The sequence below is a fragment of the Dermacentor andersoni genome, chromosome 3 (genome assembly GCF_023375885.2).
Source record: "Dermacentor andersoni chromosome 3, qqDerAnde1_hic_scaffold, whole genome shotgun sequence".
NCBI lineage: Eukaryota > Metazoa > Arthropoda > Arachnida > Ixodida > Ixodidae > Dermacentor > Dermacentor andersoni.
In genome coordinates, this window is record NC_092816.1 from 5,912,561 (window position 1) to 5,930,251 (window position 17,691).

The window sequence follows — 17,691 nt, forward strand, 5'->3', positions numbered from 1 at the left end:
GGAAAGCGAGGTAGTGGCGTGTCCTTATATATTCATAACCAGTTGTCCTCTGATATCTTGTCCAGTTATTCTCTTGTTCATGATGACTTTGAAACAGTCTGCATTGTTAACTGTAGAGAGTAGCCGTAATGGTTGTGTATCGTCCACCTCAAAGCAATTTGTATAACTTCTTTCAGCAGATTGATTCCTTTTTGAAGCATGGAAACCTTCAAAAATCACGTATCGTTGTGTTAAGTGATTTTAATATGAACTTGCTTGAAGGTAATCCTCAAAAGATTAGGTTGAGTGAAACTATGCTGTCAAATGGTTTCGAGAATGTTATTGATTCGCCCACGCGCATATCACAAAACTCGGGAGCATTAATAGATCTGTGTTTTACTAATTACCTTCCGAATTGCAATATGTCAGGTGAATTTTCATCTGGAAAAAGTGATAATTTTACCTTTTTTTCGCTCTTCCCGAAGAAAGTGAAAATGAGTGCTCCCACACGCCCGCGGTAAGATCGAACGAATCTTATCGAACCGTATCGCCCACTTTTGTAATTTGATGTCTACTATCAACTGGGCTCATGTATACAATGAATCACACTCATCTCGAGCGTAAGATATATTTATTAATAAAAGTATTACAGTGCTATGAGACTGCATTTCCGACACAGATTATAAAAAAACATAGGAAGGCTACAAAATAATGGATGACAGGAGCACTTTTGGAAAGATTTGAAGAAAAGAATGAAGTGCTTTCTCACTTTTTAGAAACAAGAAATCCGGATGAGTTGATTGAGTTTAAGAAGCTCCGGAACAAATTAAACTCAGATTTAAATAAGGCAACGTCTTTATCATATATTATTAAGTTTTCGTCTATCTTGCACAATCCTAAACTTCCTTGGCAAGGTATCAGCTCAATGACAGAGAGCATAAAAAATGACCTCCCCTCGGAATTAAGGATCGATGGAGTAACTTATTCAGGGGTCTTACTTGCTAATAAACTTAGTGATTACTTTAAAGCAGCAGGAGCGTACCATGCATCCGTTAACACTCATTTAACCAGGACTATAGACTCATACTTACCCTGCTGTAGTGCCGATTCTATATTTTTGCCACCTACATCAACAGATGAAGTCGTTAGGATCATTAATGCCTGTAGGAACACGTGCTCACTTGGAGAGGATGCAGTTGCTGTGCTCCCTATTAAATGCGATGTTAATATTTTTCGCTGGCCCACTTACGCATATATGCACGCTGCTCACTGGAGTATTCCCAGACAAACGGAAAGTGGCGCACGTCACTGTTTTGTTCAAAGGAGGCAGCAAACACGACACGAACAATTATCGTCCAATTTCGATACCGCCAATCTTCTCAAAGGTTGCTGAGCGCGTACTTTCTAATTGGCTAAACAATTTCATACAAGTTAAAATTTTAATTTTTAAACAATAGTGTATGGTTTTCGGTCCGGTAAATCGACTCAAACTGCATTGTTAGATGTAAAAAAATACCGTAATTATCTTTCCAGAAGAGGGTTGTAGCGCCGAAAAAGACAACACATAGCAAGCGAGACGGGACAGGCGCAAGGACAGACCTGCTATGTGTTGTCTTTTTCGGCGCTACAACCCTCTTCTGGAAACATGCCCCCCAACAAGTATTACTCAGTCACCATAATTATCAACTTTGCAATCAGACTATATTCTGTTGGAATATTTCTAGATTTTTGTAAAGCCTTCAATTATGTGAAGCATTCAATTCTACTAGACAAAAATTAGATATTTATGGTATTCGCGGAGTTGCGAATGCACTTGTGAGGTGTTATATAACTGAACGGCCACAGTGCACACAGGTGCGTGGTGTAAAATATGATTTTCGTATGGTGAATTTGGTGTCCCGCAGGGTTCAATTTCGGGACCTCTTTTTTACTTTATAGATTAATGACATAGCCACATTCCCTTAACTAACATTCTGCTGTATGCTGATGATATAAATGTATTTTTTTTCTGGTTCTACTCTTAAAGTATTGGAGCAGCAGTGTAATGCCTGGCTCAACCAGCTATTCACTTGTCTGCCAACCAGCTTCAATTTAATGTAATAAAACTAAGTTCATGCTCTTTCATCCAAAAAACAAACCATTAAGTCACATGAAATTAGAATTCAACAAATCGCGTATTGAACAAGTGCATCGTTGCCGGTTTCTGGGTGTATGCTTCCGCAGCGACCTTGGGTGGACAGATCATGTGAATTAGAATGAAATTGGCCAGATCTATTTGTGTAATCTATGGTATCAGCCATCTTCTTCCACAACAAGTTAAGAAACAATGATATTTTGCTCTCGTTCATTCCTACCTTGTATACTGTAACCTAGCATGGGGTAGGTGCCACAAAACTGATTCCTTTAAATTGTTTTCACTTCGAAAAATAGCCTGTACGAGCGTTGTGCGGAGGCCCAAGAGTCGAAGCAAATGTTTTCGAGACTTGTGATGTTCGCAATCTTTTTCATGCCTATAACTTGAGCTTGGCAGTTTTCATTTCCTATAAAATCAAGCAGGGTTTCGATACTTTCAGTAATACTTATCTGTCGAGCGATATAACATGATTTATGTGTCGTCGCATTGTCCACCACCAGATCTTGAACAAATTATGGAAAACAACGTTTAGATCACCATAGCGCAACCCTGTGTAATACGTACCAATTTATTGTGGAAATAGCTGTAGAAAGTACTAGTGTATCGATGTTTAAGAAAAAAGTAAAGATGCTTCTTCTTTCTGTATAACTGAATAATCACAGAAACATATAAGTTGGCATCAACTGGTTTGTCCTGTTTTTACTGATTTGCTATTGAGGTTTTTGTTTTCCCCGCAGCGTTTTCTGTTTTTCGTTTACTGCTAAATATTTTGTGCAATTCTTTATCATTAGTGCTGGTGCACATTTTGTCGTTTTTCTGTGGTATTAATGTTTGTGATCAGCGTTCCTGAGAATCACGTGCTCTGTCTGTTCGCCAACGGTACCACGACTTGTAATCAGGGGAGAAGGCAGCAGGCATGATTTATCTGCTTCCTTTAGCCTCTCCTCGGGGGCATACTGTACAATATGCCAAAATGAAAAAACCTTGAAAATCTTGAAATCGCGCCTGCGTTCCTTCTCATACCCTTTACCCGAGAAACTGTAGAACAGGCCCCAGTATTTTTGTAACTAATGTGAAAATTCACCACGCAACAGTACTGGGCTCCTTGGCCCGTCCCTAAACAACGGAGGCAATTTTACAGAGGTCGTGGGTATCGCTAGTGCCGGCGACCTGATAGTTGGTGACGCGACGCTCCACTAGGGGAAAGAATGGCGCTGGCGTCTGTAGGCAAACTCGAATCTCGGAGCTCTATGCGCGCCTCCAAGCAAGTGTTCGCGACCTGGTGGCCGCGCCGAGTAAAAGCAGATCCAGGTTCAGGTTTGAAGCGAAAGAGGGCGTCCTATGACGGCATGCGAAAACGAAATCAGCAAAGAAACAATTTATGATAACTAAAAGGGAAGCTGATTACTTTTCGAAGCGAGATCGATGTGCCTCAGAACACGCACCTATAAAGGGACATATAAGACGGAAGAAGAAGCTTGTGCTTGCTGCGGTAAAGCTAGAGAGACTATGGAGCATGTTTTATTAGAACGTGAAAACGTCTACCCAACGGTCGATTTAGGCACCACTGGCCTCCTTGAAACCCTTGGGTTCAGAGAGTGCAGTGCAAAAGTAAACATGTCCGCCGTAGACATTAGTAAGAGGCGATTGGAGGATTGGTGGAAGAAAAGTAGGGAACAGTAGGCGAACAGCACCACTAGTTTGCTTTCTGACACCATGCACGCACTTAAGTTCCATTACAACTGGTTCAATTAATTTCCGAGTCATGGATTTACACCAGTACCACTGACTTTGCGAAGAGAAAACCCTGGCTAAATTTTGTAAGCTTGTTGGAAGAGACTCACGTTAGTCAAATTGGTTGTTATTCACTTTTCACATTTCAACGGGGTCTGAGAATGGGCGGCAGGTGTCTGTTATGCCATGCCCGGGCCCGAACCGTGCGTACGGCGAGCACGAACCCGCGCCATTCATGGGACGCAGACGACCTCATCTCACGTATTACCATCAACAGAAAGGTGCACCCCGACTCACACACGGAGCTCTCATTTGTTTCTATCCCAAGAGTGGGTAACTTTACGGTCTATAGCCTCATTCTATCGAATAACCGTGTATAGCTTCTGAAAGCAGGACACATGTTACTGCCTGTAATATTGCGAGATGCTACATGTGGTATACTGCAACACGAGTCAGTTGCCTGTGAAGGCCGAGAACAGTGAAATATCACGCCCGAAGTTGTGGAGTAACTCCGCGCACAAGTGCTCGCCCCATTCGGAGGCCCGCGCACAAACGCTTCCTTTTTTTAACCAGCGGCCCGCTTGAAAGTCTCTTTGTCTTTAAAAAGAATCTTATGCGGCTCGCTGGGCAGGCCGGACGTTGGCGCGCACAGCGCAACTATTTCCGCCATTTCGTCGCTCAAATCCTTGAGACCAATAAAACTAAGGTTATCGGCAGCAAGAGTAAAACATCTTTATAATAATATTTGAAGGGCGAGAGCTGTGTGGGAGGAACCCTCAGTCCAGGGTCCCTAAGATGATTCCGGCGATATTTCGAGCCCGTTATATCACAGCTCGGAGGACCTCGGGAGGTCCGTCGCGGAGGGCGTCGTTCCATAGCTCTTTGTTGCGTAGGGGGTAAAGGAGAGTTGGCAAGGCAGAAAAGAGGTTTGCAGTGCACTCAATCGTGACGTGGAAGATTGTGGGCGAGCTGCCACAGCCAGGGCAACGATCTGCATAACAGTGTGGGTAGAATTTATTGAGAGGGACAAGATTTGGAAAAGTTGCGGTTTGTAACTGGCGTAATGCCACTGCTTCCTACCGCGAGAAGGACGGCGGTCGTGCGGCGTGGGTGCGACGAATGCGTGTATAATGACGGAGTATGTCTTTGTAACGGAGCAAGTGATCCCCCCACTCTGAACTATTCGCCTCACCACGCCGAGTCGCCCGGAGGGACATTTCTCGGGCAACCGCATGTGCGCGTTCGTTACCCGGCAGCGAGGTATGACCAGGGGTCCAGAGTAAGTAGATGCGGGGAGGTGTTGTTGGTGTATTTTGCGGGATCTGTTGAGAATTTGGTGCGCCGCTCTCGGGATGCCATGTCCTGATAGGAACGCCCGGCATGCCTGTTGCGAGTCCGTCAATATATACACTTCCTCAGGAACACGGATGGCGTATCGAATTGCAAGAGCAACACCGAGAATTTCTCCGTAAGCGGCGTTTGTTCCGCGCATTGCAGCAGAGTCTCCCAGGGATTCGGTGCCATCCAAAACAACCGAGGTATAGCCATCTTGAGTGCGTGATGTGTCCGTGTATAAAGTATGTGTTTCCGGGATGTTTGCAAGCATGCGGCCAATGTATCGTACACGGGCTTTGCGCCGCCCTTTGTCATGCTCGGGGTGCATATTACGTGGCAATGGATGAATACTTAGTGCTTGGCGTATCGCTGACGACAAGATCGTTGGACGGGTTTCAGACTCAAGGGGTGGGACAGGGTATCCTAGCCGTGTGAGAAGATGGCGGCCAGTAGGAGTGAGTAGGAGGCGCTGGCGATGGCTGACCCAATGTGCCTCTAGCAGCTCGCCTAGTGTGTTATGTGTCCCTAAGTTAAGGAGACGGCGTGTGGAAGTATAATTCGGGAGGCCATGGGCCAGCTTCGTCGCTTTGCGAATCATTGCGTCTATGCGAAGTTGTTGCGCTTGGGTCAACCGCTGAAATGGGAGATGGTATGTAAGGCGGCTGATCACGCATGCCTCCACCAAGCGCAGCAGGTTCTCTTCTCGAAGGCCCGAGCGCCTGTTGGAGACCCTCCGGATCATGGCCAGAATTTGCTCAATCTGTCTGGATAGAAGGGAAACAGTGTAATTTGACCTGCCATGCGCTTGGACGTGTAGGCCGTGGATACGAGCACGATTAACCTGTGGTATCGGTGTGCCATTCACGTACATAGTGATAGGGGGAGTAGAGGAACGGCTCCGGGGGCGAATGATTATGAGCTCCGACTTTTCCGGAGCATATCTTAAGCCGCATTTTCTCGCGTACTCGGAAACTGTATCGACTGCTTGCTGCAGTCGGTCCTAGATGGCTCCGTCGGAACCCCGTGTCGACCAGATAGTAATGTCGTCCGCATAAATAGCGTGGGTGACATCAGGGATCTGGTCGAGTAGCCGGGGGAGCCCTGCGAACGCGACATAGAATAGAGTAGGGGAAAGAACTGAGCCCTGGGGTGTCCCACGTCCTACAAGGCGAATCGTACCGGATCGATGCGGTCCCATTCCTACGGTGGCTGTGCGATCTCGAAGAAATGCGCGGATATAGTTGTACATACGAATTCCACAGTGCGAATGTGCAACATTGCGAAGGATAAGGTCATGTTCAACATTATCGAATGCCCCTTTTAGGTCTAAGGCGATGAGTGCTCTCGTTTGGGCGGACGGAGGTCCTATGACTTCCTCCCGCAATTGTAAAAGCACATCTTTGGCAGACAGATGAGCCCGATATCCGAATTGAGAGTTAGAAAAAAAAAAGATTTTTCTTCGAGGAAGGGTTGCACACGCCGCAAGAGTACATGCTCCATGAGCTTACCAATGCAGGATGTTAGGGAGATGGGTCGTAAGTTTTCAACCTTAACAGGCTTGCCCGGTTTGGGGATCAGTGTGATGTCGGCGTGTCGCCATGCTTGGGGAAGCATGCCCTTGCGCCAGCAATCATTGAAGATATGGGTGAGGTGGCTAATATCCGCGTCATTGAGGTTACGAAGGGTGGCGAACCGGATGTGGTCGGCTCCCGGTGCCGTGTTGCGGCGTAGGTCTTGTAGGACCACCCGCACCTCGTCAGATGTGATGTCTGCATCGAGCAATTCGTTCGTCTCGCCTACATAAGGATAGTCAGAGTACTGCGGCGGCGGGCCTGTGGGTATAAAATGCTTCTCTAGCTCTCTGAGGAGTGTCGAGACATCGTCCCTGTACTCGTGCATTAGGATGTGCAGCTGTTGAAATGTTTTTCCCTTTGTTGTGGTGGGATCTGTGAGTGAGCGAAGAATCGACCACGTTTATGCTGTGCTCAATGTGCCTGAGAGGCGATCGCAATATCCTCGCGTTATTCCTAGTAAGAATCTCTTCATACTCCTGAGATTCCCGTGTAATTTGATCTATACGTTTCCTAAGTTTGCGGTTGAGGCGTTGTCGTTTCCATGGTCGTGTCAACCCTCTGCGGGCGTTCCAATGCGGGTCTATGTCTGGTTTCTCGGTTGTGGTGCGCAGTGTGCTCGTGGTAGCCTCTAGATCTTGTGCGAGAGAATCAAGCCAGTGTTCGTACCCTTGGCGCTCAGGTGGGTCCTGGTGACGTTCCCTGAATTTCGCCCAATCCGTTATATGCACATTTCGCTCGGGCCTGCGCGCACCCCGTAATGACAAGGTGGTCGCCACATTGTAGTGGTCACTGCCAAGGTGCTCCTCTAAAGGCCCGTGCGCAACGACTGGGTCAGTATTGCGCACGAAGGTAAGGTCAGGGCAGGTGTCACGAGATACGCTGTTGCCTATCCGAGTGGGGTGCTCTGGGTCGGTAAGCAGTGTGTATCTCATGTTACAGATGGCATTCCATAAGCGGGTCCCTTTAGCCTGCGATTTAACGTAACCCCATGCAGCAGTCGCCGGCCACCACACAAACCCGCCGAAACCTACCAAATTCTGTTAGTAGGTGCTGAAAACAGTGCGTTCGCGAACGGGGGGAACTGTATGCATTGAGTATAAACAGACTCTCGCTGCGTTTACCTCGCGTAATTATTTCCATATTTGGTGAGGAATGTCAATGTTAGTGGTATGCATGCGACATGTAACATGTTTCGAAACTAAGGCTCCCACAAGAGGAGAGACACCCGAGAGCGTGCTGTAGCCGGATAAAGAAGGGGCGCAATTGACTTCCTGTAAGAGGATGACATCGGGAGGGTTCGTGGATGTGGCGATGTACTGCTGTAGGGAACCTCGTTTTCGGCGGAATCCCCTACAATTCCACTGCCACACCACTAGTTGCTCCGCGTTACGAGGTGCCATCATCATCGCGAGAGGAAGCAGGCGGTCGTGCATAGGGATGCGGGCGCCGGGTGCCCACATTTGAAGGTTGCGGCCGAGAGCCTTGGTCGGAAAGCGCGCTTTGGTTGTTACCGCTAAGCTCAGGAACATGCATGCGTGCGAAAGTGCACTCTATACATGATTTCACTTGCTCCGTAATCCCTATTTGATGGGCCTCCATTTGGCGTTCTATCCTGTCCAGAGCCGCCTGCATACTGGTGCTCGTGTCTGCCACCAGCGCGTTCATTTGTTTTTGCAGGCGCTCACAGCGCGCCTCCATGTCACGACGTAGGGGGGCTATTTCTATTAGAGGTACCGGATTTGATAACGAATTGGTAATAGGGGAAGGGGTAGGGAGAGATTTACGGGGCGGAGCGAGCTGTTGGGGACCCTCCGCCCGACCTACCTCCCGAGGCGCCTCCATTGCTGTTTTCTTCTCCGGGGTCCGCTGCACCCCTGAAGGGACCAGGGTCACCTTGGTTGGGGCGTTGGTCTGCAGGGCCTTCTTGTAGGGTTGTTGGGAAGATGCGGAAGGAGGGCGCCTCTCTGGGAGGCGCACCGATGCCTCGCGGGATCGGGACCGAGACTTGGAGCAGGTCCGGAACTTGCGACGGGATCTCGAACGGGTCTCCGACCGGACTTGTCTGGTTTCCTTCGTTCGGGTGCGCGACGTCCTGGCCTCCGCCGTATCTGTGGTAGTGGTCGGGTCGCTGGAGGGTTGGAGTTCACGCTGCTCTTTCTCGAGAGCTTTCCGCACCCAAGCTTTGTTCAGTGTCTGCCTAGCAGGCCGCGGGCAGTTTGGATCCGCTGTAGGGTGGGTCCCGTCACATGATACGCAGTGTGGGGTGCACGAATGTTGACGGGGTGGGGTTGTCAGTACCGCACGTCGCGAAAATGACCAAGTGCGGCGTAGGACAGTAATCAGCCCAGTGGCCGAGCTTGCGACATATCTTGCAGACCAGGGGCGCGATCGGAGATATTTTGTTCAATACGTGTTCTGTTCAGTTGCTGCAACGTCACAAAGTTACAGTATGCAAAATTTGTGACAGCGGGGCGGAGACAGCAGCCAATCAGGAAGCGGTGACCTCCCCGGAAGGTTACTTCCGTCGTTTGTCGTCTGCTTGCAGACAGTATACTACAAAACGAAATGTTTCTCGTCTTCCAAATGAATTAAATCTTTATCTCAAAAATGTATTTTTGTTCTCAAGCCCAAACACGTTTTCAAATGGTAGTACGTGTGACTACTGCAAGTTATAACTATTAGTTTCTTTGCGTCGTCCCTAGGTGGTGTCGCGCACAGCGAGAAGAAAAAAGAAAAAAAAAACGACGGGAAGAGTGGCGCGCTTTTCAAGAGGCAGCGACAACATTTCAGTGGCTCGCTGGCACCGATGATGGGGTCGATTTCTCTGTACAACCAACGAATTATTTGTTTCTAGAAACAAAAAACGACGCCGGAATTCACTTTCTGCCATTTCTTCAAACGCGTTTCGCACCGCCACCCGCTCTCCTCCTTCCTCTGGAAACGCCAGCGCAACAACTTAAATTCCCAACGGAAGCGCCATTTTCTCAAATTAAACTATGGATTGGATTCAAACGTGCCATGCCGAAGCCGCCTGTTGGATCCAATTCAATCCACCAGACGCGCCGTGCGAAGCCGTATGATCGCTCCAAACTTCCCAGCTCCCGTCGGTTTCGGCGCCTAGCAGACGAAATGCTCGGTGGGAGGATGATTGACAGGAGCGTGTCGTCATTTTGACGTTACAAAAAACGTGGCCGCGCCCCTCGGCTGGCGGCGTCGGCGCGGAGTAGGTCAATCGCACGCGCCGGTAATCGAACGAACGTGCCGAACAACCATCTCCGATCGCACCCCAGTTGGCGGGGTCGATGGGGGTAGCAGCGGAGTTCTGCACCATAGAAACGCACGTAGCGAGGCACTTTAAGTCCTTCAAATGTTACCAACGCAACGTTGGTTTGACCCATCATTCGTGCTTGAAGTATTTGAGTTCCAGGAGCCAAAATCTCATCCACTAGCTTGGAAGACGGTGTACCGGGCAAAAGACCAAGAACAATTCCCTTGCATGAGTTGTCTGGGGCCGCAAAATATGTTGTGATGAGATAGACCCGCTGACCAAGGTTCAGCTCCCCCACCTTGTACAATGCGTCGGCTACGTGTGACTGGGGTGTGCTGATGATTGCCAAGTTCTGCTCAGGTCGCAGTCGGAATATGATGTCCTGACGATCGTCGGTGGTCAAGCCGGCTGCACTCCATAGAGAATTGGCGAGTTCTGGCCGCGTCCACTTATCGAGACAAAGTCCTCCGTGAGGCCGCAGAATTATCTTTTCATCGTGCAAAGGAAGTTGAGGCAGGTTCTGATTCCGACCGCGCTTGCGTACGGTAGGCTGGGAGGCGTCCGGAATGCCCAATATGTTCTCGGAGAGTTGCGTCTTAGCGTGCGTTTGACGGATGCGTCGCTTAATTATGACAGTCTTCCAACAGCCACCTGTGTCGTCGTCAGTTTTGTCGTCGTAAATGTTCGGGGTAGCATCCTCCTCCATCCTTTCCCCGGTCGGAGTGTCTACCTATCGTTGTTGGGAAGGAAAATTGGCGACGATGGGATCGGCGGCCAGTCCCGCGGTATCCACCTCGGGCGTCTTCGTTGTGGTCGAGGAACGCGCGGCGGCGTTCTCCGTCACCGATTGCGTCTTCTGCTCATTGGAAAATGACGTTGCGGTAGATAAATGCTCCATCAAAACAGAGCGGTGAATTGGCCGAAGGCCCTTTGCACGCCCGTTTAGAACATGGGCCTCGGAAGAGCTGGTCGCTTGGCGCTCTTGGTTCATGGTGTAGAAAACACGCCAAGGCAGCTATGGCCCCGGCAGGGGCAGCCGCGTTGGAACTGCTTCAGAGCTGTAGAGGCGCGGGGAGCGGCAAAAAAGTCCCGGGAAGAAAAGGCGGTCGGTGGGAAACGGCGAGAAAGCCGCTTCCCATATGACTGCCGGCGAAAGCGGCCCGGGCAAGGGCGGTCAAGGGCGGTCGGCGAAGGTCGCGTAGTCCCGCTGGTTGCGGAGCGCGCCGACGACACGTCCGTTCACTTCGGCCGACTGATTGGAACTCTCGGCAGCAAGGACTTTTTCAGATCCCACGAAACGCCTCGATTCGATGCCACGAAAGAGAAACGTGGCCACAGCACCACGTGAAAGAGCCGCCGTGAACATGAATGTCGTAGCATTGTTTGTTTGTTTGTTTGTACAGTGTCGCCAGCTCAAGTAGCGGATTCTGGAGTTGCCAAATGGGAATGCGGCCACGACAGCATAGTCATTTCGGAATCAGGGCGGAGCCTTCCGTGCTCGTGACATGGCCGAGAAACGTGAGCTCCTCGTAGCCCAAGTCCCACTTCTGCGGCGTTTGTGTTAGGTTTGCCGATTGAGTTGCTTGGAGTAGTTGAGGCTTGGAGCTTAAGACGCTCAGCGAAGCTGTCGGCGAAAACGACCACGCATCCAGGTAGACGAGGCAGGTTTGCCACCTGGGGTCGGCCGATACAGTTACCCATGGTCCGTTCAAGAGTGGCTGGGGCAGAGCAGAGACCGAAAGGAAGAATTCGAAACCCGTCAAGACCGTCCCAAGTGACGAAGGCAGGTTGGTCACGGTCCCGTTCATCAACGTGAATCTGCCAATTTGCCAGAATAATATTTAGCTCACCCCAAGCGGTCGAGGGAGTTATCGATACACGGCAGTGCGTAAACTTTTCTTTTTGATGTTGCTTGACGGGTCCAATAATGGACCCGGAAGCAAAGTGTGCTGCTTTCTTTCTTGACTGGGGAGGACGGCCTCTTCGTAACGCACGTTATGGTTTTGCACAGACGTATAGTTCAGGAAGTGCTGAGACTCAACAGTAAAAATTAGAACGTTTCATCCTAGTTTCAATCCACATTTCCAAAAAAATTGCGCCGTCCAACGCTTCACTAATGGCCAATAGAAAACGTATAAAGCACAGCCGTTTTAGAAATCAGAAATCGGTCGATTAATTAAGCGTTCATCACGTTAGATGGCGCTGTTCCTTCCACAGGCGAAGCGGTAGCACAGATGGTGGCGCGGCTTACCGGCTACTTTAGCTGCACTCTTCAACTGATCTGATCAGTTGTGATCTGAACTGATCAATCGAGAATGGTTGGAAGCACCGTTACTTACGTGAGATAACCTCTGGTGAATCTCTGCTAAAGCAGCTTATGACATTCGCGTTATGGTGAATGGTTAACGGCAGGTCGTATCCAGCATAATTATTCGAAGAATGTTTACTCTCAATAAGTTGGAATAGCATTTGATTTTGCATGACAGCATGCTCACCCGAAAAATAGAAAAGAAGCGAGACAGAAAGCGTGCCGCACAAGCGTGCCCGTTGAAACAGTGAACAGCAGACTATAGCAGACCGGCTATGGTGGCAGCAATAGCTTCGGCACTTCAATGCAGGTCGTGCTTGACTGCAGGCGCACACTGCACGTTATATACAGGGCGCAGGAATTCCCGATAAACGTTCCCGTGCAGGCTCACTAAGTGTCCGCCATACATGCGCAAAGGCAGAGCCGACGCGGAGCCTTCGGGGCGAGGACCAAAGGCCGGCCACAGAGCAAAGGCTGCCGGAGAACAGAAGCACGCGGTCGCGCTTCCTGCTCCAAGACGGGCGATTTTTCAGAGGAAACATGAATCCCTTCCCCGACGGTCAGTCCTGGCCGTTTCGCTAATGGCTTGGCCGCCCCGACGTCCGCGCAACACTTTGTCTCCGCTCAAGCCCAGAGGATGCTTGGTACCCCGGTGTCTGGATGTGCACACGTATTTTCGGCCTTGAATGCTGTCACACGAAAAGTACTTGGCTCTTAGCGCTTCCTAAATGTTTCCCTCCAGTGTTGGTAGGAAATTACATGAATTGCACTCCCCTTGTGTCACTTATTGTCACTACTTAACCGTAATTCACGCCACGCAACGCAAACACGGGATGAGGCTGTCATGCATATTAATAAAGCGAAACGCTTAGAAAGAACACGAATGCGTTCCGATAACAGCGCCTATATCTAACCTACGCATTACGTTACCTGTCCAGCTCCATTTCTTTCTCTTAATATCAATTAGAATATCGGCTGTCCCCATTTGCTCTCTGACAGACACCGCTCTCTTCCTGTCTCCTAACGTTACGCCTAACATTCTTCGTTCCATCGCTCTTTGCGCGGTCCTTGTTCGCGAGCTTCTTTGTCAGTCTCCAAGTTTCTGCCCCATATGTTAGCACCAGTAGAATACGCTGATTGCACACCTTTATTTTTAGTGATAGCCGTAAGTTTCCAGTCAGTATCTGACAATGTCTGCCGTATGCGCTCCAACCCATTTTAGTTCTTCTGTAAATTTCCTTCTCATGATCAGAGTCCCGTGTAAATAATTGACGCTCAATCCGACGAGAAATTAACACCTAAGTACTTGCATGCACTTACAAATTAAATTTCGAAGTTATACATCAGATAATTTGGCGGTGGGTGGTATTGCCGGCGATGAAAAGAAAGTACAGTGATGTTTTGTTCGTGTTTAATGACACCAGATTTCGATTCGTGAAGATCAAACTGAAGTGGGTGAATGTTGTTAATTAGACGATATAGGACGCAGTCATGTGCGAAGAGTCTGACCTTACAAGAAGTGTTAGTCGCTAAATCGTTGATATATGCTAAGAATAATAGTGGGCCTAGGATCGTGCCCTGAGGTACGCCTGAGATGACAGGACGGTAGGCAGAATACAGATTATTGGCGTGGACGAATTCCTGACGGTTAGTCAGGAAGTCACAAATCCATTCAAAAATAAAGGAATCAAGGTTAAGGAATGAAAGTTTTCGAAATAGGCATTTATGAAGAACTTCGTCAAATGCTTTATAGAAATCTAAAAAAAGAAAAAAATGTCGACCGGTGTGTTGGCGTCAATACTAGAACTAATGTCATTAATAAACAATGAAAGTTGAGTATCGCAGGAAACACATTTCTGGAAACCGTGTTGGTATTTATTAAAATGAGTTTAAAGACGTTAGAAATTTAACTACGTGAGAAGAGGTAACATCTTCCATTACTTTTGAGCAGACACATGTGAGGCATATGGGGCGATAACTTTTAGACGAGGCTGTCGCACCTTTCTTTGGGATTGGAATGACCATACCCACATTCCAGTGTTGTGGCACCATTCCGGATGAAAGAGACTGCTGGTACATTGCAACCGTATCACAGTTGTTACGGTTTTAGTATTCTTCAATATTTTAGCATTGATGGATACCATTGGATGATGTCATATTTAACGAATAGATGATTTGGTAATACCATTGGCGTCGAACCAGATTACAGGCATAACTGGGTGAATCACATGAAATGCATGAGATAGCTCGCTATCAGGTTCTGCTTTAAAAACTGAAAAGTCTCATTTCGTACTTTTGCAACACCGTGTTCTAAAATCAGAATATTATGTTCGTCTTTCAGCACAATGTTCGATAAAGGTGTAGTGCACAATGGGGTGATAGTTTTCCAGAATTGTGTGGGGTTATTGCGTAACATGCCGGGAAATGTAAATGAGCAGAATGAGCGCTTGGATTTAGCATCAAGAGAATCGAATAGCCGAATAGCCTTTACGTGGTATGGTATGCATTTGAAGCGCATTTTGTATTTAGGATCTTTGCGGACCGGAATTGACGCTATTGTTTTCAAGTCGTTTCAGTGCAGTGTTGAACCACAGATAGGCTGATTGTATGCTGATTGTAATGGTGGGGGTCATAGCTTCGGATTATTTGCTGCAGCTTAGTTTTAAATAGGTGCCAGTTAGTTTTCATAGGACGGAGGGCAAAATCAGTGAGAAGCCATTGTTGAAAAACGAACAGTTCATTAGTTACGGCAGCGTAGTTGCCTTCATTATGAAATATATTTTGGGGGTTAAGTAGGTAGGATATAAATGCTGCGTGAAGAATATCGTGACCGCTTATAGCTGATAAATGTGCAATATAAGAGATGTTATCCGGAAGAATAGTCAGTAAAAGGCCAAGAATGTTAGAAGAATGATCCGTTTGTCGTGTCGGCTCAGAAATTAGCTGCAACAATCCAAATGTTAAGCGTGAATTCAGCAAGTGACTTTCAGTATTATGTTTCAATGCCGTTTTTACTGTATCAGACCATGTTATGCCGGGAAAGTCACCTAGTAAGACAATCGGAGCGTTATGATATGCTGTCGTAACGGAATCAAGAGCGCCGCGGAAATGACCAATGAAAGTGGCATCTGCGCCCGGTGACCCGCGCCGATTATAATGGGTGGGTTAGACGCGTGGCAGTTAAAGCCCGTCGATAATTTGAAAGTAGCGACACCCTCCTCCCCGCGACGCGATCCTCCTCTATTCTCCTCGCCCGCCAGCTGCGCGCGTGCGCGCTTTTCCTCCTGGCATCCGGCGGACGGGCCGCGGCATTCTATGGAGGCGCGTTATTTTGGGCCAGTTGCGCGCCCCATTAGTGCTGAAAATTTGGAGAAACGCTGATAACAGCATCGATAATGCTGAAGGCAACGTTTATGATGAGGTTGGTTTTTTTCCTTAAAGCCGCATGAAAGGGGTATACTGATGTAAAAGGAGCTTTGAGGCGAGTTCTAAACTCCAGACAATTTTACTGATACATGATGAGATGCTTTGCTTTGTGCGTCTGATCTAGTATTGCTTGTGGCATATCCCTCTGCGTGTGGCTTATTAAGCGAAAGCCTTATATCTCTGCTTCAAGGTCGCGTTGTGAAGTATAAGAAACATCACGTGACCCAAGGAAGGCCGAAAGCGAAACAAAGCATGTCCAGCCGTGTGTAAGATATGATTACTGATTAGCATATGTAATTAATGATTGATTAGTGATTGCATTAAAATGAATTAAGGTGTATTAGGGAGGATTAAGATGCATGAAGAATTAAGGTGGATTAAGGTCGATGAAGGTGAATTAGGGTGGATGAAGGTAAAGTGCACTAAGGAGGATTATGGTGGATTAAGGAGGATTAAGGTCAATAAAGGAGGATGAAGGTGGATTAGGATAAAATACATGGGAGTGCTAAACATTATCGTCGCAGAATATTCTCTGCATTGCTACTTCATGACCACAATCATGATTGATTGCTCAAGCTTCATAATCAAAGCGCATTAATGCAATGATTTCGGCTCGTGTTAAATCAATGGAAAAAGTTTCCCCACAGAACAAAACTGCCGAAAGGTGGTTTTGAAACATTCGCTATTAAAGCGAAGATTCCCGGCCTCCGCCTAGATGTCGATATCAACAGCAAGCGTGCGCGATCATGTTGTCCGTGAGAAAACCAAACAATAATCGTCATCCACTCATGTGTGCGTGGCAACCCAATTCAAAGCAAATTCAAGAACTGAAAAGTAATGCAGAAACTCTATTGGAGTTGTCTAAGCGTGTGTAAGCATATCCTCAAATTTCATTTGACCCACCACCAATTTTAAGTAGGCCCAGCCCGAAATTTCAGTTGGCCCACGTCCAAATTTCAAGTTGCCCCGCCCGCACATATAAGTTCTTTTTTTTTTTGGGGGGGGGGGGGGGGTATATTGTTCCTTATCGCTTACATAGCTACGTACCAATCATCTACATTTACACTATTATAACGATTAAATGTCTTAAATTTGCAAATTACGCATTTTTATGCAGCAACAAGGCATTGCACTTTTTGCATGACGAGGCTGGGGTACTCGCCAAAGAACGCTTACGCATTAAAAACGCCAAGTAGACTAGCTAGCGTTCATCACTCGCAATGCCACCCGTATACTTGCCATTAATTTTTTCAGGGCTTGCATTTATTGTACCTAAGTGACTGAGAGAGAGAGCTTTACAGAAAAGAGCACACGAACGTAGGTTCCGCTGTGCACTGGGTGGTCCCCTCAGTCCAGGGCCTTAGCTGCCCTTCTCGCTCGGCTGACCAGGTTGAGCCGGTCCGTCGAGTCTGAGCTGGACAGCGCTGCCTCCCGTTGCCGTGGGTTGTGTTATGGATATGAGCTGTGGTGTGCTTGCGCAAGCCCATACCATGTGGCAAAGCGCATTGAACGCAGTGTGGGCATTTATATTATAGACTCATCTAAGTAAACTGGAAAGAAAGTTCTTCAACAAGCCGCTATCTTGATTTTCAGTAAAACAGGCAACGGACCCTAACAATCCCGAAAAGTTAGATCTGCATCTTCGCACATGTGTCTTCTCAACAGAAAGCACAACCTACAATGCTGCATTTCCAGCTGAATAACACTTGACGACATGCGAAGTGATGAGTCTCAGTAGAATATTCAGCATAAGGAGATTACATGCTCCAGTTACATGTGCTACAGCACTGCAAAGCGCTAGCACAACACCGCAGGAAACACAGCGTTCAACGTGCGCTGCGCCGAGCCAGCCGCGAGCTAAGGAGAAAGATGGCGCTAACGAAAATTAAAAACACAAGCAAAACGCAAGATCCGCGCGTTTCCAAGGGCAACG